The 24511-nt window shown below is 36.6% G+C and overlaps 1 protein-coding gene across 4 annotated transcripts in view; it reads left to right on the top strand.

Moving 5' to 3' along the window:
* Positions 1-3754: 3754 nt before the first annotated feature.
* Il13ra2 (interleukin 13 receptor subunit alpha 2) overlaps positions 3755-24511 on the top strand; it is a 41020-nt gene continuing 20263 nt past the window's right edge. For 2 of the 4 annotated variants that reach the window (XM_021153905.2, XM_029473333.1), the window contains exons 1-6: positions 3755-4012; positions 8231-8279; positions 18564-18730; positions 18886-18963; positions 20717-20834; positions 22948-23132. The gene's annotated coding sequence lies outside the window, so the exon portion shown is untranslated. Of the gene's footprint in view, positions 4013-7012; positions 7114-8230; positions 8280-18563; positions 18731-18885; positions 18964-20716; positions 20835-22947; positions 23133-24511 lie in introns of those variants that run through there. The other 2 variants (XM_029473334.1, XM_029473332.1) reach the window with 2 other exon arrangements.

The raw sequence follows: 24511 nt of genomic DNA, 5'->3' as shown, positions 1-24511 counted from the left end.
ACCCAGCCATTTTGATTAGTAAACTGTATTTTATAAGACAGTTTAGACATTTGAAGGAGATAGATGAAAATGAATTATTTTGTAATTCCTACTATCTGAAAATTTTTATGTAGAAAAGACTTACATCTGGCAATGCTTAAAAATAGCCCAGTTTAGTTAAACGAATTTATAAATTTAATGGTGTATAATATTCCATGCATTATTTTCAGAGGAATGAACTAAATTCAAGAGCATTTAATGCCAGGAGGCAGTGTGATACTCATGAATGCCTCAAGAATTCTCATATGTAAAAGGCTTTGTCTCTAACTCCATTTGGTCTCTCCTTTCCGTTAAAAAAGTAGGTAGAATAAGTTTACAGGTTTGTTTTAGTCTTGTTCAATTAATATTTTATGAATAGGACCCTTCTTGATTTTTGAGGGTTGGCAAGTCAGATCTCACATTGTGGCATATTAATAAATATTTTGTTATTTCATTTCAATCTCAGCTATGAATATATAGGATTTTACTTTTTACTGGAAAAATATATTTTCATTTTTGCTGTGGTTGATGTAAAGGACAGAATCCAGCACTCTACCAATCGATATCTGTATGTCCCCATATATGTGCAATGTCATTGTAGAAATTTACTTTTGTGGACATTTGTATATTATGGTAACAAAAAGTTTAGAAATATAATTAGTAAAATACTTTATAGATAATTTGCTATATTGTAGTTGATCTCATGAAATCTACTTCAAGGTTATTATGCATATTATGTTGTGCTGTGAAAATTTATAGACGTTGGCAGCCTCACTTCCAAGGCAGTTTTCTTTAGTTTTAAGTAACTGTCTCAAACATGAACAATATTTAAGGACATCCCTGTGCTTTAAAGTGAAAACATTCTCTGATTAAGAAAGCAGATTGAGGGGTGGGGTTACCGCTTCATTGGCAGAGTGTTGCCCAGCAGGCACAGATTCCTGAGCTCAACTCCCAGATCTGCATTAATTGAGTTTGGAGGTGAATGCCTACAATTACAGCAGTGAGAATCTGGAGACAAGCAGATAAGGATTTAAAGGGCTTCATTACTAGCAAAGTAGGTTCAGGGCCAGCTTAGGCTACATGAGATGCACCAGACACGATTAATAAAAGTCTACTCAGCAAATCTGAACATAGAAATGATTGATTTGATTACTTGTAAACTAATTCATTTGTTTTTAAGACACAAATACTATTTTTTCCATTGTCATTCTGCATATTGCCAACCCATTTCTGGAAAATAGTGTGGCTGGCTGTATTGGAACAAGGAAAGTGCTTTTGATGATAAACATTCTTGAGTTCCATTTGTTAAATGTTGAAAAATTGGTGCTCTAAGATTCTCTTCTGTATAATGGGAATGCTGAGATACTCTTTCTCTTTTCTGAGTAGTGACTTGTCATAAATTCATTAACCTAACATCAACTACTGATGAGAAGAAATGTGATTAATGTTTACTATTTTTAAGAATTTTTAAAAAGATTTATTTATTTATTTCTATGGGTACACTGTAGCTGTCTTCAGACACACCAGAAGAAGGCGTCAAATCCCATAACAGATGGTTGTGAGGCACCATGTGGTTGCTGGGAATTGAACTCAGGACCTCTGGAAGAGCAGTCTGTGCCCTTAACCACTGAGCCATCTCTCCAGCCCCAGAATTTTTTTAAGGCAGAAAAATTACACTTACATAAATTTCTTATGTATACAGTTAAGTAATTCTAATTCTTTTGTGTTATTTTTCTCATGCTGTACATAATTTATAAATAAATTTACCATTGATATATATATATATATATATATATATATATATATATATATGTCATACTTTCCATATGGGTTTGATACTATCCATGGTGTCATTTATTTACTAAGACTCACAGGACACATCAAAGGTAGATCAAAATGTGGACTGAAAACACTACTGCAAGTCAACAAAGGTCCAGGATCATTTTAACTTGTCACTCTGCTCTCTTGTATGTTGACATTATCTAGTGGTCAAATATGGTTCCCACTGTTACATCTAGGCCATATATTGCTGATTGGGTAAAAAGGTGGGAAGAGGATATGTGCTTTTCTTGTTAAAGCTTGATCAAAAGATTACATGCTTTGCCGTTTGTATATTATTGTCTACATTACAACCACATTTTCACTCCTAGATGAGAAGGAATTGAAAAATGCAGCCTTCAGTTGGGAAGGTGTGTATTCAATTCTAACAGTTTATATGACTGAAAGGAGACATACAACCTGCGAAATAACCTCTGCCATTGATGTTTTGTTTTCTTTTTCTTTTCTTTTCTTTACTTTTTTTTTTTTTTGAGGTAGGAGTGTGTAGCTCTGGTTGGCATTGAACTCACTAAGTAAACATGGCTGTACTTGAACTCACAGAGATCCAACAGTCTTCTAAGTCCTGGTAGTAAAAGCATGCACTACTCTTGCCTGGTTTTTGCCACAGTTTGAAAGAGAGCTTTAGCTTTATTTGCTTTCTAAAACACTCAGAACATTAACCAACATTAACAAAGCTCATTTCTATCTCTCATGAAATTCCAAGGTATTTTGGCAGGGCACAGACCTAAATTGCAGATGTATTTTTAAGTGTTTTGCAATTGATATTAAGACTACCAGGGGATCATCCACCAAAGTGTCTGTACTTGAAGATTCCCATCCTTTTCATGACACAGGTAGAGTTACTTGTTTTATCTGCCTCAGTTTATTGATCTTGTCATAGGGATCCTGTTTTGACCTCTTGATCTTTTTTTTTTTTATAAGAGACAGAGCCTAGTGGTAAAGACAGGTAGAGTTGAAGAAAGCATACTCTGAAGCAGTGGGAATGGCCCACGGTCAAAGAGACTGTTTTCTGGCTCTACATTTTAGGTAGACTTTTTTAAAAAATAAAACCTATTATGTATTTTATGTGTATAGGCATTTTGTCTGCATATACATTTTTCAGTCTGTATACTACATGTGTGCCTGATGACTGAAATGAACAGGAGAGGACATACAATTCCTGGGACTGAAGATGCAGACAGTTGATTGCTCCCATGTGGGTGCTGGCAATCAAAGCTGAGTCCTCCAGAGTAGTCAGTTCTCTTAATTTCTGAGCCTGCTCTCTAGCACCATTTTAGGAAGACTTAAAAAAAAATAGATCTAAAGCTTCTAGAACAATAAACCTTTTGTATGGGACATTTTCTTCTCTGATGACTGACAGACACATTTGCTTTGACAGTTACAAGGAAAGGGGATGACATTATATCTTGGTTCTTTATCAGACAGACTCTCGCTAGATAATAATCTTTTTTTTAATTAGGTATTTTCTTCATTTACATTTCAAATGCTATCCCAAAAGTCCCCCATACCCCCCCCACTCCCCTACCCACCCACTCCCAATACTAATCTTATAAAATTTTGAGCTCTGGGGATTAGGTTTAGATAACAATCTATTTATTAATGATCTTCAGAGTATTTTAGAGGATCACATCTTCACTCTGGGCTAGAGAGATTGTTGGCATCCATTGCTCCAACCTGTGATTAGAGCTCTGCAGTGCCAGTTACTGGGTTTACATGCTGTTGGTTCTGAGTCCAGCCCCAGTGTCTTCTAGTCCTGGTAATATCTAACTAGCTATCTCACATTCTCACATTGTGGAGTAAACATTCAACAGTTTCTAGTTTCCATTCCTCCAACTTGACTTCAAACAACATGCCATAGCCTTGAACTCATCTGTCTGGTACTTAGAACTTGGATGTGCTGTAGCTGAGCAGTGAGGAGGAGTGAGCAGAATCAGGCCTGCACACCTGACCTCTGCTGTTTGCATTCACACCTGTTTGGTGCTCATTCCTGCTTCTGAAAATCACCTGAGGACAGGCCCCTTTTGTTGCCAACTCTATTTTCCGGGTCAAGGGTTTTTCCTGGCAATGTCAGCTCTGGACTGTTGCTACTGCATCTTGGTAATGGAGGAGATCACAGATTTTTTTACAGCACAATAAAACTAGATTTGGGCAGAAGGTAAGCAGCTTTAATATACTCTGTCTCATATGCTTTTATGAATGTTTAGGCATTGTTATTAAATTTTGAATTCTGTTGTAAATCTTGTGAGTACATGTAATCTTGTTTTGTCCATTTTACTTCTCTCTCTCTCTCTCTCTCTCTCTCTCTCTCTCTCTCTCTCTCAGATGTAGTGAAGACTTGTTTTCTATAGACTCCATATCTTTGGATTGAATCAAATATATAAATTGAATATGTACTAAAACATACAGATTTTTTTCCTATGATTAACCCTTAATAGCTATACACGTAAAATTTACTTTATATTACTATATATTATATATAGAAGATACTATATATTGCTATATGTAAGTAATACAACTAATCTAGAAATGAGTGAAAGGAATTTCAGATGATGTATATAAAGTCTGTGTAAACATTTCCACCATTTTATGTAAGGTCTGGGCCATCTTTGGACTTTGATATCTTCAGGGATCCTTCCATTTAAATAGTGGTTTAAACTAACCATTCCCTGCTTTGGTGGTCAACAGAGTAATTGGAATTATAGAATACTGTATAAAGAAAAAGATATCATAATTCCTGCCACTCAACCATTTTATATAAATCTACAGCAGTTCAGTAACTATACAAGGAGCATAATAATAGGTGTTAATTTTATTGAAGATGGATTTTAATTTGCCTAATTAAAATTGTGTGTGTTTTCCTGTATGATGCATGTATTTATGCAGCAGCATTGAAATGCATGCATGTACAGAGGTCAGAGATTGACATTATCTTGGTTCTATTCACTCTACCTTAAAACAAAACAAAACAAAACAGCAAAACCAGGATTTCTCATTTGTTACTCTTCAGTCTTTCTAATTTTTATCTGAAACAGCTCATATGCACTGTGGTTTAATACTATATGTATCCCCATAACCAGAAAAAGTTGAGATACAACTTTTCCTTACACGAAGCAGCAAAGCATAGCCTCTGCTTTCACCAATGAAGCTGTCCATCAAGATAAAGAACTATCTGGTAGACTTCAACAACAGAAGCAGTATGTATTATTATTTAAAAACAAAAGCTATTAGCAAAATTTAATTAATCCTTTATATATCTATTATGACAGACACTGTTATTGCAAGATATTGAACACCACAAAGCTGGGCCTATGGTATTGAACATGAGTTATAGTGTGGTGATGTATCTCTAACTGCCCAAAGATTTGCAGGAAACAGAGGGCTTGAGCGAAACTTCCTGGAGTTAATTGAAATTGCAATCTCAGGAAGAAGAAAGGAAAGGTTGAATCTAGATTTCCTTTTATTTATTTTTCTTGTCAGCAAATTCTGACACTAAACTCTCACACAGAGTTCTGAGAAGTAATTTCAGACAAAAATGATTGTGAAACAGCCAGATCAGCGATGTCACACTAAGTTGGTGTTTCTTTCTGCCTTCCTAACTTCAAACCTGGAGAAATATTAGGCTGGATATGGTGGCACACACTCCTAATCCCAGCATTCCAAAGTCTACAGAATGATTGACATTTAATAAAAAGTCTTTGTATTTGTGTTCATTTACATAGGTAACATTTTTCCATATTTTCTTTTGAGACAGGGTCTCACCATGTTGCCCTGGGAGGCCTCAAATACCCACCCAGTGGTGTAAAATAGTATGTGATAAATTTTTAGTGAAAAATGCATTACACTTAATGAATTTTAGTTATAGTATCAAGCATCATATCAGGACTTTTAGAAACCAGAGGAATTTTAGACATCCTCGGTTTATTTTCCATCAATTTAAAGTTTGCTTGGTGTTGGATTGCAAGGCCAGTCTCTTTCATACACACGTATGGGAGTTCCACCCCCCAGCTCATAAGGGACCATTTCTTAGGCAAAGTGAAGAGGCAATTTTTGTGTAAATAGAGGGTAAATGACTTAACAGTAAAAGATATTTGCTATTATTTATTAATTATACACAACAATATGTTTCATTATGACACTTTCATATACGCATGCATTCTGAACACACTTATTCCTACAGCCCTTTCTTGTCTTTCCATTGCCCATCCCTTCCTCTTCCTAACAAGTCCCCCTTCCATGATGAGATCTTTCCTTCGTTCTTTGTACCTCTCTTCTTTCCTCCCTCTTTCCTTCCTTCCTCCCTCCCTCCCTCCCTTCCTTCCTTCCTTCCTTCCTTCCTTCCTTCCTTCCTTCCTTCCTTCCTTCCTTCCTTCCTCCTTTCCTCCTCCCTGCCTCTCTATTGAATTTAGTTATGGCTGCTTACAGGACCATGGATAATGGTTGTTTTCTGGACACCTTGTCAGTGATTACAGCACTGAAGAATATGTCTCTATCTGCCCTGGGCAACCATAAAATGGATGGCATTTGAAGACCCAATCAATAATTTTTTCTTGGTTCATTTTTTTCTTTTTTCTTTCTTTCTTTCTTTCTTTCTTTCTTTCTTTCTTTCTTTCTTTCTTTCTTTCTTTCTTTCTTTCTTTTTGTGCTTGGAAATGAACCTACTACCTTATACATGTTATACATACATTGTACCACTGAGCTATATCATCACACCTGAAATATTTTTTCAGTCTCAGGAGAGTTAAGGAAACTGCATAAAATTTCAGAGCTGACTATAAAGCAAGACTCCAGAATAGAACCCAGGTTTTATAATTGCTCTTTTTCTACATAGAGGTATTTGACACTCAAAACAATGATGCCTTTGCATAGTATATACCGAGAAAACATAAACTCATTAATCATATACTTACCTGTAGATTATCATTTGATTTGTAGTGTGATGAGTCACATAATAGACTATCACTGGCATGCTAAGAGGCTATATCAGGAAGTAATCAAATGGGAAAGTCTTTCAGATATAATTTCCTCTGAGAATTTTTAAGCAAATAGAACTTTGAGGGCTGATTTGCTTTGAATGCAAATTTTCTCATGATAGTTGGTACTTTTTTTGTGGCTAAAGCTAAAGCTCCTCCTACTTAAAGACAAGTTTTAGTTCTAAGGTCATTTAAAAGCCATTAAGCTTAGAAGCTGTTCCTTGAGGCAGACTTCAGTGGTATTTTGGAAGAATTTGATTACATCTGGACACACTATTCACATCGGGTAAGTCTTGGAGTTTTATTTGGGTATGAAATTTGCTAATGACAAGTAACTTGTTTCGAGTAATTGCTTATTTTGCTTTAATCATCTCTGCTTAAAGGCACACGAATCATTTGTGTGTGGGGTTGGGGAGAAGTACTACATGTTTGAATTAGTATTAGTATGTCATGAATAATATTGCTCAATTTTTATTAGCTTGTATTTTCTTTCTATAAAATCTTACCTTTTTTGAGCAACAGTGGTCCTTTGAAAATACTTGCTTTTCAGAGTCCTCTAAGACTACTTTCTATGTGATTATGTAGTATAAGTGAGAAGGTTCCATTTTCAGAAACATTTCTTTCTTAAGAGACAACCATAGATCCTGTCTATGAGAAATGATTTATATTTGATGTTTTGATTCATTTTTGAGGGCATGCATATCCTCGGTATGTGTGGCTTCATTTATTCATATATTCTAATTACATGTATAATAGGGTTTTGAAAAGAATAGTTCAAGTTTCACCATCTTGGTTATAATATGTACTAACATCTAGTATTTTCCCTGAAAGAACAAGTACTAATAGTTAACACTGAAATATGCCAGCCAATTTATACACTGCAGTTGTTTTCAATTAGGTTTCTTTTCCATGTTAGTTTTGTGTTTTATAAACAAGAAGGCACATAAAACCAGAACATTAACACCAAGAGCTTAATCTGCTATTTTCTTCCCATTTTGTTAGCATTTATTAAGTGGACAAAACAATGGGTTTCATTATGATATTTTAGACATGTATATACTATACTGAGATCATCGAATATTGTAATGAGCTTTAAGACTCAAGAATAACATTAATAAATTAGTATTAGTATTGCTGGGTTTTTTGTTAGGGATAGCACTAAGCCAAGTGCTATCCCTAACAAAATAATAACCAAGAATGCAGGGTTTTGTTTAGATCTTCCTTGTATATGCCTGTTTAGTAGCTTTCCTGATTTGAGTTTCTTTATTTATAAAATAAACCAGATATTCAATGTATCTCTGCCTGATATTATGAAATGTCATCTAATTGTTATATATGATTACTTAAACAGTGGGAGAAATCAAAGAAGAGGCAGAAATTCTTATAATGTCAATATTTTACAGGTGAATGAAACCTGCTCTCAGAATATCTTGTTATTCTTGCTACAACTTGGTAAGAGTTGAAGTGGAATAGGGTGCTTCTGGGGTATTTTTTCATGAAATTCATAGAATGTGGCCCCTGGATATAGAAGAAGCAGATGGAAAAGAAATCGAATTACTATATTAAATGTTCCATGGTAGTTTTTGGTGTGCATTATCCATTAACCGTTTCATAAGCTGTATGGTAACAAATGGTATTGTTTTTCCTGTCTATGTAAGAAAATAGGGATGTAAAGAGTTGAAGGACCTTGCTCAGATTTATATGTCTATTTCCCTTACTCCATTTTGATATTGAGACTAAAACCTATGCTGGAGAGATGGATAATGTACAGTGTCATATAGAATCAGAATGCAGATAAATATACACTATAACTTAGGAGATAGAGGACATGTGTATGCTGTGACTATTATCTTCATTGAATTGCAATTGTAGCTTTCCAAAATATTTTCATTTGGATGTAAAGTATTCATGTTTGTTTCCATATAATCAGGGAAGTAAAGACAAGAATGTAAGAATGCCTATAACCCTAGGAGAGTTCATGTATGAACTCTTTAATTGCCTACTGCCCAAGGAAGCAGTGTGGAAGGGAAGAGGGGGTTCAGATATTAGATTGATGTAGGTTTGGATTAAATTCTCATTGTACTTACTCTTTTTTAAATTAAGTATTTATTTCATTTACATTTACAATGCTATCCCAATAGTCCCCCACATGCTCCCCCCCACTCCCCCCTCCCACTTCTTGGTCCTGGCATTCCCCTGTATTGAGGCATATAAAGTTTGCACGACCAATGGGCCTCTCTTTCCACTGATGGGTGACTAGGCCATCTTCTGATACATATGCAGCTAGAGAAACGAGCTCTGGAGGGGGGGGGTACTGGTTAGTTCATATTGTTATTTCACCTATAGGGTTGTAGATCCCCCCAGCTCCTTGGGTACTTTCTCTAGCTCCTCCATTGGGGGCCCTGTGATCCATCCAATAGCTGACTGTGAGCATCCACTTCTGTGTTTGCTAGACCCCGGCATAGTCTCACAAGAGACAGCTATATCTGGTTCCTTTCAGCAAAATCTTGCTAGTGTCAGCATTTGGAAGCTGATTATGGCAGTCTCTAGATGGTCCATCCATTTGTCTCAGCTCCAAACTTTGTCTCTGTAACTCCTTCCATGGGTGTTTTGTTCCCAATTCTAAGAAGGGGCAAAGTGTCCACACTTTGGTCTTCGTTCTTCTTGAGTTTCATGTGTTTTGCAGATTGCTTCTTGTATCTTGGGTATTCTAAGTTTCTGGGCTAATATCCACTTATCAATGAGTACATATTGTGTGAGTTCTTTTGTGATTGGGTTACTTCACTCAGGATGATGCCCTCCAGGTCCATCCATTTGCCTAGGAATTTCATAAATTCATTCTTTTTAATAGCTGAGTAGTACTCCATTGTGTAAATGTACCACATTTTCTGTATCCATTTCTCTGTTGAGGGGCGTCTGGGTTCTTTCCAGCTTCTGGCTATTATAAATAAGGCTGCTATGAACATAGTGGAGCATGTGTCCTTCTTACTGGTTGGAACATATTCTGGATATATGCCCAGGAGAGGTAGCTTATACATGAAGACTGAGCTCTTAGAGATTCAGTTTCCTCTTGAGTAAAACATAAGTGCAGTCACTTAGTACAATACTCATATGCAACAAGTCGCAATAGAGAAGATTAGTGTTCTTTATTTATATTTTAGAGATGGGAGACTAAAGGTTATTCTATACAGTGTCAAGTGAACAGGTATGGAGTAGATATTAATCAGACGATCTCATGAATTAATATAATATTAGCATTAAGTCTCTGCAGGAAAGATAGCCTGTACTTCAAAAGCATAAAACAGAGTGTCCCCACTGAGGCTTCTGCAGGTGAAACCTCAGCTAAGATCTGAAGAAGGAAAGAAATGGTACTAATCAGGACACAACCATTTATAATCCTTCTGGATTGTATCCAGCTCCTTTGCATTCTCTTGGGTGGTTATGACAAATTCCCTCCTTCCTTCCCTCATTCCCTCATTCCCTCCCTACTTTTATTTTATAGAGCCATTCATTTTCCTCTTAACCTGTGCTTTTTGTCCTGTCTTAATGGAAAAAGTAGCCTTTTATCTATTGAGATTTAAATTTCACCTGTTTTAGATCCCACAACATCATACAACCTTCAGATTTAAGCTCAGTTCAGTATCCACTTTTAATCTTCAGGATTAAATCCAAGTCTTAGAACATGGCCCAAAAGGCATGCCTATGTACATCTTACACCATAGCCGAACAATTCACTGTAGACCCCTGAATGTGTTAAGTTTTATCTATTCTTTGTATTTAATAATCATTTCCCACAGAGGACACACCATTTCCCCCCAATACATCCTCATCTTGTTGGCCAAGACTTCCTTCTCATCTGTGAGACAGATTGCATTCCAGTTGCTTTAATGTGTCACGGTACACCACAACTCTCAAAACCAGACTGAGTACTTACCTGTTCTCTTGGCTTCTAAGTGCCCACCACTTTCCTGGAATTTACCATATCATTTTATAATTAGCCATTATGTGAGTCTGGGGCACAAACAAATGTGGGTGTGTAAGAAACTTCCACTTTAAAATGTTTATCAAGCTATCTTATAGTCAACATTCTTCCAAGAAAGGAAAATACACAATTTTAGTTATTAGTTGGGCCTCCCCCATCCTATTGATACCAGATAAGCCCATCCTTTGCTACATATGCAGCTTGAGCCATGGGTCCCTCCATGTGTTTTCTTTGATTGGTGGTTTAGTCCCTGGGAGCTCTGGGGGGGTCTTGTTGGTTGATACTGTTGTTCTTCCTATCGGGTTGCAAACCCCTTGAGCTCCTTTAGTCCTTCCCCTAACCTCTCCATTGGAGTCCCTATGCTCAGTCTGATGGTTGGCTGCAAGTATTTGCATCTGTATTGGTCAGGATCTGGCAGAGTCTCTCAGGAGACAGCTATATCAGGCAAGCACTTCTTGTCAGCAAGCACTTCTTGATATCAGCAATAGTTACTGGGTTTTGTGGCTGCATATTGGATGGATAGCCTGGTGGGGCAGTCTCTAGATGGCTTTTACTTTAGTCTCTGCTCCACTCTTTGTCCCTGTATTTCCTTTAGACAGGAGCAATTCTGGGTTAAATATTTTGAGACAGGTAGGTGGTCCCATCCCTCAACTGGGGACCGAGTCTAACCTTTGGATAAGGTCTCTACAGGTTCTTTCTCCCTTTTGTTGGATATTTCAGCTAATGTCATCCCTGTTGTGTCCTGAGAGCCTGTTGCTTTCCTGACATCTGGGACTTTCTGTTGGCTACTCCAGTCCCCCATTCACCATTGCTGCACACCTCTGTTCAATTTCCTGACCCTCTGTACATATCTCCCATCTCCCCCCACACCTGATCCTGTCCCCCTTTTGTCCCTTCCCCTCTTCTCTTCCTCCCAAGGCTCTCCCATCCTCTACCTCCTGTGATTATTTTGTTCCCCTTTCTAAGTAAGACTGAAGCATCCACACTTTGGTCTTCCTTCTTCTTGAGCTTTATAAGGTCTATGAGTTATATTGTGGGTATTTCTATCTTTTTTCCTAATATCCACTTATCAGTGAGTACATACCGTGTAGAGTCAAAAGGTATGTGTAACTAAGTCCTTGTTAAGGTGTGCTCTTACCAATTATTCATTTATACTTATCTTGGCTTTATGTGTTCCCTGTAAGATGATCTGAACTTCTTCAATTCCCCCATTCCCTCTGGAATTCAGAGCCTCTTCTTCTTTAATCATTATTGTTATGTGCATGTATGTGCATTTTATATTATTTTATAAGAGACAATAGCAGCATAGAGCTTAAAGGCATCTCCAAGACACTAATGGAGCATGTTTGTACTTTAAATTACTGTTAGTTAAATGTGATTAGATCACCATGTATCCCATAATGCTGTGATGTAAATTAAGAAAGTCACTGCAGGGATATGCTTAGATTATCAAAAGTATGTAAAGTATCTTTCTGGGAGATTAGTTCTTTCTTTGACTGGCACCAGACTTCAGCCTTTTCCCTTTTCAAACATAAGATTTCTGGGGAAATTCCAATCCCAAGGGACTATTGTTTCCATGTTCCAACATTCAAATGGAGGGTACACAGATAACATCATTACCACCAAGCCAACAATTATACACAAAGCTCTACTCCCTTAGCTAAATTCATTAGTAATCCATTAACAACTAAATTCGGCAAACCGTAATTGATCTTAAGGACACTGCTTGGACAAAGGCTTAGTGACAAAACAAGATCCTGTTTTTCAAAACCTCAATACAGGAGATAAAACTGAACTTGTTAGTACAGAACAAAGAGTAAAAAGCATAGATTGCCACGCTGAAGGTTTTGCATGTTTCTCTTTAAAATCGTGGGTTTTTTGCAAATTGCACACACTTAATTCATACTATTTATAACTCTCTCCCCCTCAAACTCTTCCCATGTTCTCCTGTTCAATCTCAAATTCAAAGCCTTTTGTTCCTTAATCATCATTGTTATGTACCCTGTACATTACTTTATAAGAGACAGTAGCAGCATACAACTTAAAGGTACACTATCCCAAAAGAACCAGGTAACATTGCATCTCAGTTCCATCACTTGCCAATTAATGAGACTCCAAGACATTAATGTAGCATATTTGTACTTCAAATTACTTTTTTTTGTCAAAGTGGATTAGATCAATATGCATCCCACAATGTTGTGCTGTAGATTAAGAAAATCACTGCAGTGAGATGCTTAGAGAAGCACATTCAGTGCAGAGTTATCATTATAAATCATTCAGTAAAACAGTGGGAAGGCATTAGGAGAGTTTGTATATAATTGAACTTTTCAAAGATTGAACATACTACATTAGGGAGAATTTGATGTATCTTAAGTTGGAAAATGTATCTGGAGGTTATAGTACTTGCCCAGGCAAAAGACTCTGAAGGCTAATATCATGGGAACTGCAGGAAATATGCCATGATACAGATGTAATAGACAAGTATTTAAAGGAGATTAAATAAAAGATTTAAAACTCTTTAGCATGATACATGCTGGTGTAATTGTGGTGGGTGTAAGTGGAAGGAATTTAAACTGGCCTGTAAAGTGCTGGCTTGAGAAATTAAACTATCACAGATTAAAGAGGAAAATGAAGATGAATTGCTCTCATGTTTTCAGTATTCATAATCTTCAGATGATTCGTGTTTATTGAAGCAGAGAAAATTGGATGATTTCCTTCATATGTAGCTTTAAAGTGTATTGATGGTTGGTGTATTTTAAGATAATTTCCACAAAAGAGTTCAGTCCTGCTCCAGGAAAAATATGCTTTCCTCTCCACATCTTTCTTTGGTAAGCCTGGCATTTATACAACTGAAAAAAAAATCTTACTGAGAAAAAAATCTTTTGGTGTCTGATACTGTGGAAGCATCAAAGATATTATAATAATTCATTGGTAACTTTGTCTTACATTGGAAGTCTGATGACTTGTCAAGGAATCTTTGGGAAAACAACAAAAAAATATGTATAGTCCTTATAGTGTGAGCATAGAACACAAGTACACAGGTTCCTAAGAAGTAGATGAAGAACTAACCAGGTGCTCTAATATTTAGAGTCTTGAGTAGCAAACCAAGGATTCTCATTCTTATTCCTGAATTTTAAAATAAGAAAGGAAGCATGGATGATTCTTAGGTTGAAAGTTACATAACTAGATTCAGACTTTCAAACCAACTATGTACATTTAGCTTACAACGTGGAAAGAGGTGGTGTGAGGCAGAGAGTAAACTCAAAGAGAAGTATTAAGAAACTACTAATCTTCCACCACCAGCAGCACTGAGAAAGAATGAAAAGAACCTAGTGTAATAGTCAAAGGTATGCCAACAAATATGAGCACATATGAGAGCTTTTACATTAGAAGGTATAAATATATCTCCTTCTACTAACTAGAGAGACTGGAGAAAACAATAAATGAAGGTATTTATTGCAAAATGGAAATATGTAGGAATTATCCATTTTGGCACTTTCAATTTTTTAGTGTGTGTAGTGAATGTGTTCTATACACAATTATGTGTTGGCCAGAGGTTGGTGGCAGGTGGCTTACATTATTGCTTTTTCACCTTGTTCTTTGAGACATGGTCTCTCCCTGAACCCAGAGCTTATCAGTTAGTCTAGAATGGCTATACACTGAGCCTTGGGAACCTGCCTATCTCTGCTCTCTTTCTCATTTACTTGCATAACTATGCCCAGCTTTGATGTCTGTGCTGGAGATCCAGACTCAGATCCTCATGCTTGCACATCAGGCACTTTGCTGAGACATCTCCTCCACCCTCCATTTTGCTTTTAATGTAAAAATCAAGGGCATGTGGGTGCTGAATGAGGATACATGTACCAAAGAGAATATAGCTTTGTACTTACAAAGAATGAAATGAATCTTTACATGTAGTAAAGTTTTGAATACTACTGAGGGCTAATTTAACCTTGAATGCTGTATATTTACCACGGACCTAATCTACTGTGAGACTTCTTTCACCAACAATTGCTACCTGTTCAGGTGCAAGTGCAAAGAAAATACAAGTCAGATTTGCATAGAAATGTCTTTTATTTTATTTTATTTTATTTTATTTTATTTTATTTTATTTTATTGAGAATAGATTCTTCATAAAATACACCCGGCCACAATTTCCCCTCTCTCTACTTCTCCCAGCTTCTCCCTATCACCCCTCTTCCTCAGATTCATGCCCCCTGTTTCCTCTTCCAAAAAGAACAGGCCCCCGTACTTTTAAGTTATGATCAAATAAACAAGGGGCACCTGAGTCTGAGGGATGTTAAGGCTGTCTGAATAATATAAAGATAGAAATAAAGCAAAATCTGGCTCATGAATTGGGAAAAGAAATATAGATCCATGAACTGAAAGTTTTCCCAAGCTGAAAAATAGTGACTGAAAATACTTAAAAACATAAACTGGGAGGGAAGTAGATTGGTAGAAGGCAAGTGTGTGTTTGTAATTTTTCATAGGTGCCTCATTGTCTTTGTATACTGTTTCAAGTAAATGAGGAGGGCTCAGGAGGTACTGAAGTATCAGCATCCCATTTTCATCCAAGGTGCGAAGGAGGTGGCATCCATTGGAAACAATTTATTAGATACTCAGTCAAAAGAAGATAAGCCATACTCTCTGGAGATGTTATTCAACTGCAAGGGTTGAGATCAACGTCTACCCACTCCTCTCAAGTTACAATGATAAACCAACATATGATTCTACCAAAATCTTTACTGGGGAACCAATGAGCTTATCCAACTTACTTACAGTCACGTGGGTTTATTGACTGAATACTGGTAACCCCTAAACGGCCACACTGGAAAGTCTTTACACAGCACAGATGATCACTTCACTATAGATAAATAGATGGAAGCCCAATCATGTAGTCTTTCCCAGGCTATTAATAGCTTCCTTCCTGTACCCCTTGATTTATAACAATATCACATAAAAGAAGCTGGGACATATTGCCAGACACTCTAAACCCCTCCTTCTAAAAGGAAATACAAACAGTCCACAGACCCAATTATGATGGATCTTTGCAACTAGGCTCAGAAGATCTCCTGATGGTAACAGGCTCAGCCCTACAAGTAATCCTCTCTCCAAGGTCGGTTTGATTTTGCTTATCTAGCATTGATTAAATGTTAAGCTGTATGTATGATTTCTTCTTATATTACTTGGATATTTGAGGATAAGTTGGTGTAAACTTTGAAACGGTTTTTATACACATTGCCAAGTTGACATCTAATTTGACTTTTATTGGTTTTTTCTTTCTTTTTCCTTTTTATCTTAGGTATTTTCTTCATTTACATTTCAAATGTGATCCCGAAAGTATACCCTCCCCTAGCCCTGCTCCCCAACCCACCCACTCCTACCTCCTGATTCTTGCATTCCCCTGTACTGGGGTATATAATCTTCCCAAGACCAAGGGCCTCTCCTCCCATTAATGGTGTACTAGGTCATCCTCTGAAATTACTGGCTCTGTTGATGTACAGAATTTTGCTTTGATTTCATAGCCTAGGGTTAGTGGGTGGTAGGGTGTGTGAAGATTTCATAGCATCATTGCCAGAAGTCAACAGTGGTCCTGGGCCTCACTGAACTACTTGTCCTATCATGCTTGAGGTGTTCCATTCATCTGCTTGATCAAAGGAAGCTCTGTAGCAAGACCATTCTGTAGTAGGATGAAAAATAAGATGAGAAGGGGAAAAAGGTCTATTCTCTTGGAAGGCCAAATTCGAAGATAAGAGATATCCTGGCCATTTGCATCTTTTAGCCAAGAAATTTAACAACACAGTTTGTGGACCTGAAAGGACAGTTTGAAATGCCATTCTAAAATCTGGGTCTTCATTTAGCCTGGCTATATGCCAGCTGAAACTTGGTTTCTCCAATGTCTGAAGCCAGCATCTTGCCATCTCAGCCAGTTCACCTCAAATATGACTGCTGTATCAATTCACCCTTCTACTGGTAACAAGTGAAAAACCACACTTCAAAATAATTGTTTCTCTTCCTCTGCTACATCAATAGAACTTAGGGCAGGAAATATTGTGCCTTGTCTGTTTTCAGCACTGAGTGCAAAATGGAAGTTCAGGAAATGATGATTTGGATAGATGCCCATGACGGTGTCAGCAGTAATATAGTAAGCCAATGTGAATTTAAGGGTAGATTATGCAAACAAAAACTTTTGGGTTTATTTTGTTGAGAAAGCTCTAATGTCACTTGGGAAAGTGTCAGGCTTAGGCTCAACACAGCTGTCAAAAACAAAAATACATGAAGCATGCAGACCTATCACTTGGGACTAAGATAAGCATTTAAAGTCCTTAAGTTTGAGGAGGGTGTATGCAAAGCATCAATACTTTTAAATCACTGAATTCAATGCAATGAAGGTATTCAGTTTGCTGAGAAATGAGAAAGGTCTTTGTACAAACGAGTTAAAAATAATTTTAAAAGAGAAAACTTGTTGAAAGGTAACTTTAACCTTCAATTTATATATGGAAATGATTCTTCTGAAACCAAGTTATTAATAAAAACTATATTGAAAATGAACATCTTACTGGGCATGGAGGTTCAGTTCTGTAATCTTAGTCCTCTGCCACTAGAGGCCCCAGGATCATGAGTCTGAATCCAGGCTGGAGTACGTTGTAGCAAACTGGAGGCTGCTGTGTGCTGCAGAACGAGTGTGAGGACTTAACACCTGGCTTAAAAAGGTGAAACCTTGTCATATCATAATTTAAAAGAAAAGAGAAGAAAAGTACTTTTAATATTTGGAAAATAATAGTAACAACTTATCCAAGCATATATTGGCTTCCAATTGTAGAAAAAGAAACATTAAATTTGTGAACACATTGTACCAACAACATAGTTAGGTCAGTGTCTTTCCACAATGTCAGAACTTACTGAATGCCAATATATTCACAATTCACATTCATTTCACCAGCTTTTTTTTTTTTTTTACCTGAATACTCTTGGTTTCACTTGGATTCATGACAACAGAAATTGCAAACTTTTATTCCATTTTAATTGTAAGTATACATACCATAAAGATTAAAAGGGGGTTAAAGAAACTTTAGGAGTCACAAAGCAAATTAAAGAGACATTGCAAAGAGTCAATGCAGGTAGCCAGCAACTAGATTAGATGAGAATCCAGATAGAATGGAAGTACCTGTACTGATGGAAGGCTGGAATATGCTGAGCTGAATTTGAAGATAGTTGAAAATTTGTCTCTTGGCAATCTTCTAGCCAGAGTATGTCCCAGGTACATTGATAGAGTAACCCATGGCAAAGGGATGGGTTGGTGCTAGGTTTCATTCTACAGTGCTTTCTTTTAAAACTGGACCTGTGTAGCTCTTGTTTTAATTGCTACATTTCATATATTTGGTGTGTCCAACATCTGGGAATTGTCCTCCTACTGTTTCTCATCCTGTTATGTATCTTGATAAATCTGCTAAATACAGGTGAGTCTGATTATCCATAGCATTTAATTCATCTAAACAAGGTGTCAAGTCATTCCACCTTGCCATCCATACCCTAAATGGAAAAACTCAAGGCACGGTACTAACAATAGTAACTCGGGTCAAGTGTCTGCTTTATACACCCAGGGGGAAAAATGAGGGAAAGGGAGAGAAAGAGGGAAAAGAGGGTCAGAAAGGAGAAAGCAAGGGGAGTAAGCCTGGAGATCAAGGGACAGGAGGAGGAAGCCAGCTTTGAGGAGCTGATGTGGTACTCTCTATGGTTTGCATTCCAAACAGGCTTCCAGGCTAAAGCAGAATAAACACAATCCTGCCTAGAGGAAAGCACTTACTAGAACTCTTTGGGACTGTGTTCTGCTACATTGCTTTATCCCTGACATTTTTCAAGATAACAAAAAGAAGACAAAAAGGAAAAGGAAAAAAAAAAACAGTCTAGTAGGACACAGGTACTCTGTTCTTGTTTTTCATTTTCAATTCAGAACTTTTTTCTGGTGCCTCACTCATTCAGACATGTAATTATATTTAAATCAGAAAACTTTTTTACAAAAATAATTTGCTTTGTAAAAATATAGTTTAAATCATTTCTCATGACTTTCTACAGAAATCATACACAGAAGAAAACAAAGGAAAATCCAGACTGCTTCCAGAAAATAGAGATTTCCAATTTTCTGGAGAAATGGTAGGTTTATTTATTTAGTTCTTTGTTTATTTGTTTTTCTGTGTCCCTGTGAACACATTCCTGAGTGAGTTTAAGTTGGTGTTAGAATCTGCTGAAGGATGTTAGTGTGTAACACAGGTGCAGTGAGCCACACTCCAGCCTTATGATTGTATAGCAAGCACTCTTAAATATTGTTTCATCCCTTCAGTCAGTCAGTCCTTCTGTCCGTCTGTCTGTCTATCTATGTATCTATGTATCTATGTATCTATGTATCTATGTATGTATGTATGTATGTATCTATCTATCTATCTATCTATCTATCTATCTATCTATCTATCTATCTATCTATCTATGACCATAAGTACCATGATACATCTATAGGGATAAGAGGACAACTTTTGGTAATCACTTCACTTGTTCTTGTCTATGAATTCTGGGGAATTGAACTCTGGTCATCAGATTTGGCAGCAACTACCTTTACTCACTGAGCTATGATTTTGGCCCCAAGTTTTCAAAAATAATACGATATAATTAGAAGTATGATAAGTTGGAAAAAAGCATCACAAAATGATTTTAACAAGTGAGAAACAGTTGATAATCATTGCTGAAAAGAAACATTGGTAGTTTCTCTCTGTGTGTCTGTATGTCTATATGTGTACACATAGGTATGTACATGAGTGTTCATAATATATGTATATGTATGACATGTGTGCACTCATGTGTGTGAGTGTGAATGCACATTTACCACAGTTCACATATAGAGGTAGGAGGACAATTTTGATTTTGATGCTTTTCATTATACCTTGTTTGAGATCAGGGTATCTCTTTTGTCATTTGCCAATACAGATGCCAGGCTAGCTAGCCCAGGAACATCCAACTCACTCTTACCGAGTATATAAAGCAGACACTTGTCTTGAATTACTCTATTGTTAGTGCCTTGACTCGAGTTTTTCCATTTAGGGTATGGATAGCAAGTTGGGATGACTTGGCAGCTTGTTTAGACAAGTTAGATGCTAGGGATAATCAGACTCACCTGTACTTAACAGATTTATCAATATTTCTGTCTCTAATTTGTTTTTCAGTAGCACTAGAATTAGGGAGCTGCAATGCCAATTTTTACATGGGTTCTGGGAATTTGAATTGGGGACCTCATACTTGGATGGCTAGCAATTTACCCACTGAGCTATCACCCATCCAACCCAAACTTTGGAAGATTCTAATTTTCTCAGATGAATGCTCATATTTCTCATGGTTCTCTTTGACAAATAATCTTAAATTACCCTGACCAGCATGTCTAAAATGTTATTACCCTGTTACTAAGTGTGCATGCCAATAATCTAAGGAATGGCCTTCCTACAAGATTTTCTATGTCTATATTTTAAAAAGAGAATAAATGAGAGATCACCACTCATATATAACTACTGTAATGCACAGCAAATTTCTCAAAGAAGATATTGTGTAGTTTGAAAAATCTGCAAGTTTGAGGTACCTTTTCTTGGTCTCTCATCAATGAAGACGGATTTAGCTCATTAGTAGTAACTCAATGGGATTGTAATAGTATGACATTATGTGTTTGTTTCCAAATTTTTATTTGTGTGTATCAATTGTATGTAATCATGGGTTTCATCATGTTACATACATGTGTATAACATTCTTTGATGCAACTCATCCAGTATTTACCATCTCTTATCCTCCCTCTTTTCCCTCTTAACCGCTTCTATTTACTCAACAATCGTCTTTCCTCTTTCATGTCAAATATTTTTTTCTGTTTTAGATTTCATACATGGAGAGAAAGCTTGCCTTTCTGACTTACATGATCATTTTGATGTAAAGGATCGTCTTTGTTTCAAGATTTAATTTCCTGGGGCTTAACCCTTTGGCCCTCCTAAGAGGTAAGCCTCACCTCCTCAGAACACAGACACTCTTGTTTCATGTCCAGGGAAAGGAGGAGAATTTGAGGTTTAAGTTGATCATCAATGGCCAATGATTTAATCAATCATGCCACTACATTAAACCCTTCATAAATCCCAAATATTTGGGTTCGGGGTGCTGCTGGGTAACTGAGTATGTGAAGGTGCCTAGAGAAGGCCCTGAAGCTCTGTGGCCTGTCTCACATACCATTCGATCCATTGAATTATTCATCTGCATATTCTGTGATATAATTTATAAAAACTGGAAACATTTAAGTGATGTGTTTCCTGAATTCTGTGAGTTATGGAAAAATGAGTGTAACTCAAGAAGGAGGTGATCAGAGGCCTGATTTGTAGCTAAGCTGTGTCAGGTATCAAACTGCTATGCTTTTTGAAATAAATTAGAGGATTTCCAGATAATATCTGTTACAGAATTGGTTGGTTACTGGAAGAAAAAAAATGCCTACATATTTGAATGACCAGAAATGAAATACTTTGTATGGTTCTGATTTTGTGAAAAATAGGAAAAATCCTTTGTTTTCATTTTCTACTCTTACTAGTTATGTGTACTTATTGTCTTCAAATTTTGCCCTGCCATTGTCTTTTGAACTTACATTAATTTGTAGGGATTCAGAATTCTCCTATATGAGTTCACTCATAGACAGCATCACTCACCTTCTCCTTGCTAAGTCTAATAGACTATTCTCATGCTTTGGGTTACCTAGCAGGAGATTCTGATACCACCTGTCACTGTTCTCATCCTGGGACTAGTTTCTCCACTTGGGAGAAATTGGGACACCACCAACTCTGAAGTGCTGGCCTCTGCTTTAGCCTACTTTGTCCCTTCCTCCTCATATACTAACCATTCCTATATCTAAGATTCTAGGCCATGATACCCTCTATTCTACATATCTACAGTATCTTACAAGTAACTTCCATTGTGCCTCAGTACATTCAGTGTTCTCATGCTTCTCACAATTATACCTCTAGCAATGGTTTTTATTTTCTAAAGTCAAGCATCTAACTGCCTACTTCTACTATTCACCTTTGGCTATTATTTAGGCACATTAAATGTAGCTATTATAAACTGAATTCTTAATTATCAGCCTCAGGCCCCAGAAATAATTATCTGTTGCATATGTCAAAATTGAGGCATTTCTCTTTGAAACTCCACACCCAATCCACCAGTGAATTATTCCTGCATTGCCTTTGCTGTCAACCTGTCCCAATTACTAACTGCTTTACTCTGAGTCATTGCATCTCTCCTTTCTGTTTCATGGTTAGCTTCCACTATATAGCAAGTTTAAGCCCAGCCACAGCTGCATTAAACTTTATTTCTAAAAGCAAATCACACACACACACACACACACACACACACACACACACACACACACATCTCAAATCAAAACACAGCACCCAAACCAGTATTTCCTATTCTCTGTCTCAATGGCCTTGCTATTCCTGGAATTACTAAGCTTATTACTGCTATAGGGCTTAAGATTGTGCAATTTTTTTTCTCCCTGGAAAATTCTTTCCGTTTATCTTACCCTTGTTAATTCCCTCAATGAGAATCTTAGTGTCACTTTCTCTACAAGGCTTTCCCTCATCATTCTATCAAAACTGAGCCACCATCTCTCTCATTCTTGATAGCCTGCTTTCCCTTTCTTTACAAAATCTATAATTATTTGATGAGTTTACCATCTGTTTCCAGCACAAGAAATGAAGGTAAATACTTTTTATTGCTCACTGTTGTAGGAAGTACTTCTAACAGTATGTGGCTGATAATAGGTTCCTAAATTATTTTCCATATTATAAAAATGTGATGCAAGTACTTAATTATATTTGCTAACATTTGCTTCTAGAACTGAAGATATAATATGATGCAATATAATATGAGATAGTAAATACAAGTTCCATATTCTTTCAGCCTGTGTCTTTTAGAGTTGAAAGAACAAAGTGGCAGAATAATTTCCAAGGACTCTAAAACTCACTGCTGCACATTGTGCATTGTGTTTGTAGTGAGTATTGAGGGACTGGACGACAGCCTGTTCTTTGCCTTTGAAGTTGTTTCACGATGTGAATGTTTTGGGTACAGGACACAGTATTTACAATCCAGTCTTTGAAAGCATCTGAGGAGTGTGGAGGAGGAGGAGGAGAAGGAAAAGGAGAAGGAGGAGGAGAAGAGGAGAGGAGGAGGGAAAGATAGAAAGAGAGAAAGATTGCTTGCTACCCCTGAACAGTGACCTCTCTCAAGACAGTGCTTTGCTCTTCAGGTATAAGGTATATTTAAAAATATTGATGTACTGTTTTTACTAATTATTTTCTAATTTATGCCTTATCAAAAATGTAAAGCCATAATTTTTAGTGGACTGCTGTTAAAAATGTTTTGTTGGCTTGTTGGTGGGATTATAAAATAATAAAGCTCTGATTTGGCCAAATTCATGACAAATTTTGAATTGTATAAGCAGTGTACAGATTCTGCAATGTGTGAGGTAATTGCAAAATGTATGCTTTCAATGTAGATATTGCCATGGAATCTCAAATGCAGATTCTGTAGCTTTGATAAGACTTTAGGATATTTGCTTGCTAGATGAACTCAAGGAACCGTATCAGAAACCATCTAAACGAGAAATAAATGATTTGATAAGATTTATTGAACATATTCTGTTCAACATATTCTGTAAATGTCAGCAAACATTGGTATCAGCATGCAATATTAGCAGGGATGTAAATATAATATTGTTATTATATAACTGAGTGTTTTAATGATGTTAAAATAGATATCCTACCTGTACTTAATTTATATATAATCACTTTAACCATTCTGCATATACATACATTCATTATGTTTTATGTTTGGTATAAAATTATTTACATACTTTAATTGGTGTCAACCATGATAATTTGTCTAGTTCAAAGTTCTTTGTTTTAATATATGTGAAATCAGATTAAGAAATACTTATGCTCTTATCTATGTAGGTCAGGATATTTACATGTTATTATCAAAACTATGTTTGACTCACCACTAGTTCAGGGGCTGATTGCAGTATTAGTGAGGCATGAATCAATCTCGTCACACTGTTAGGTGTCCTAACCTGGCAACTTCCTTTCTGATTATGATGCTGAGTCATGGCCATACTCTAGAAGCTATGAATAGTTTACACTGTTGGATGTTGTCCTTGAAAGATTAGTTTTCCAAAAATGTGGTGCTCTTGAGTCACACCCTAAAACCATGGCTAGAAACATTGAAGATCACCTGATGCTGGGAACAATATCCTAGGGATATCTCTATGAGAGACAATTGACCATCTCTAAGGCGGGTTGGAAGACTGTTCTATATATAAAAGGTGCAAGCATGGGATTAAGAATTAGATCAACATCTTCACTTGTTAAGCCTGTATGACCATCAAGAATGTACTTTTTCTAAACTTCAAATGCCTCATTTGTAATATTGAGATAATAAAATTAACTATCAGCACTTGAGATATTTAAGTATGGTAATCTATATGAAGTTTCTGGAACAGAAATTAACTCTTGGTAAGTGCCAAATAAACTATAGTAACTAGTTTGATTTTCTAAGGTCAAAATAATCCAAATTGTTTTTTTTTTTCATTTCATCTTCAAATCACAATTGATCAAGAAATCACAGTCCCCTCCCC

Source organism: Mus caroli, chromosome X, assembly GCF_900094665.2.
Source record: "Mus caroli chromosome X, CAROLI_EIJ_v1.1, whole genome shotgun sequence".
Classification (NCBI taxonomy): Eukaryota; Metazoa; Chordata; class Mammalia; order Rodentia; family Muridae; genus Mus; species Mus caroli.
The sequence above is the reverse complement of the archived record's forward strand: the minus strand, read 5'-3'. Positions and strand labels throughout refer to the sequence as shown.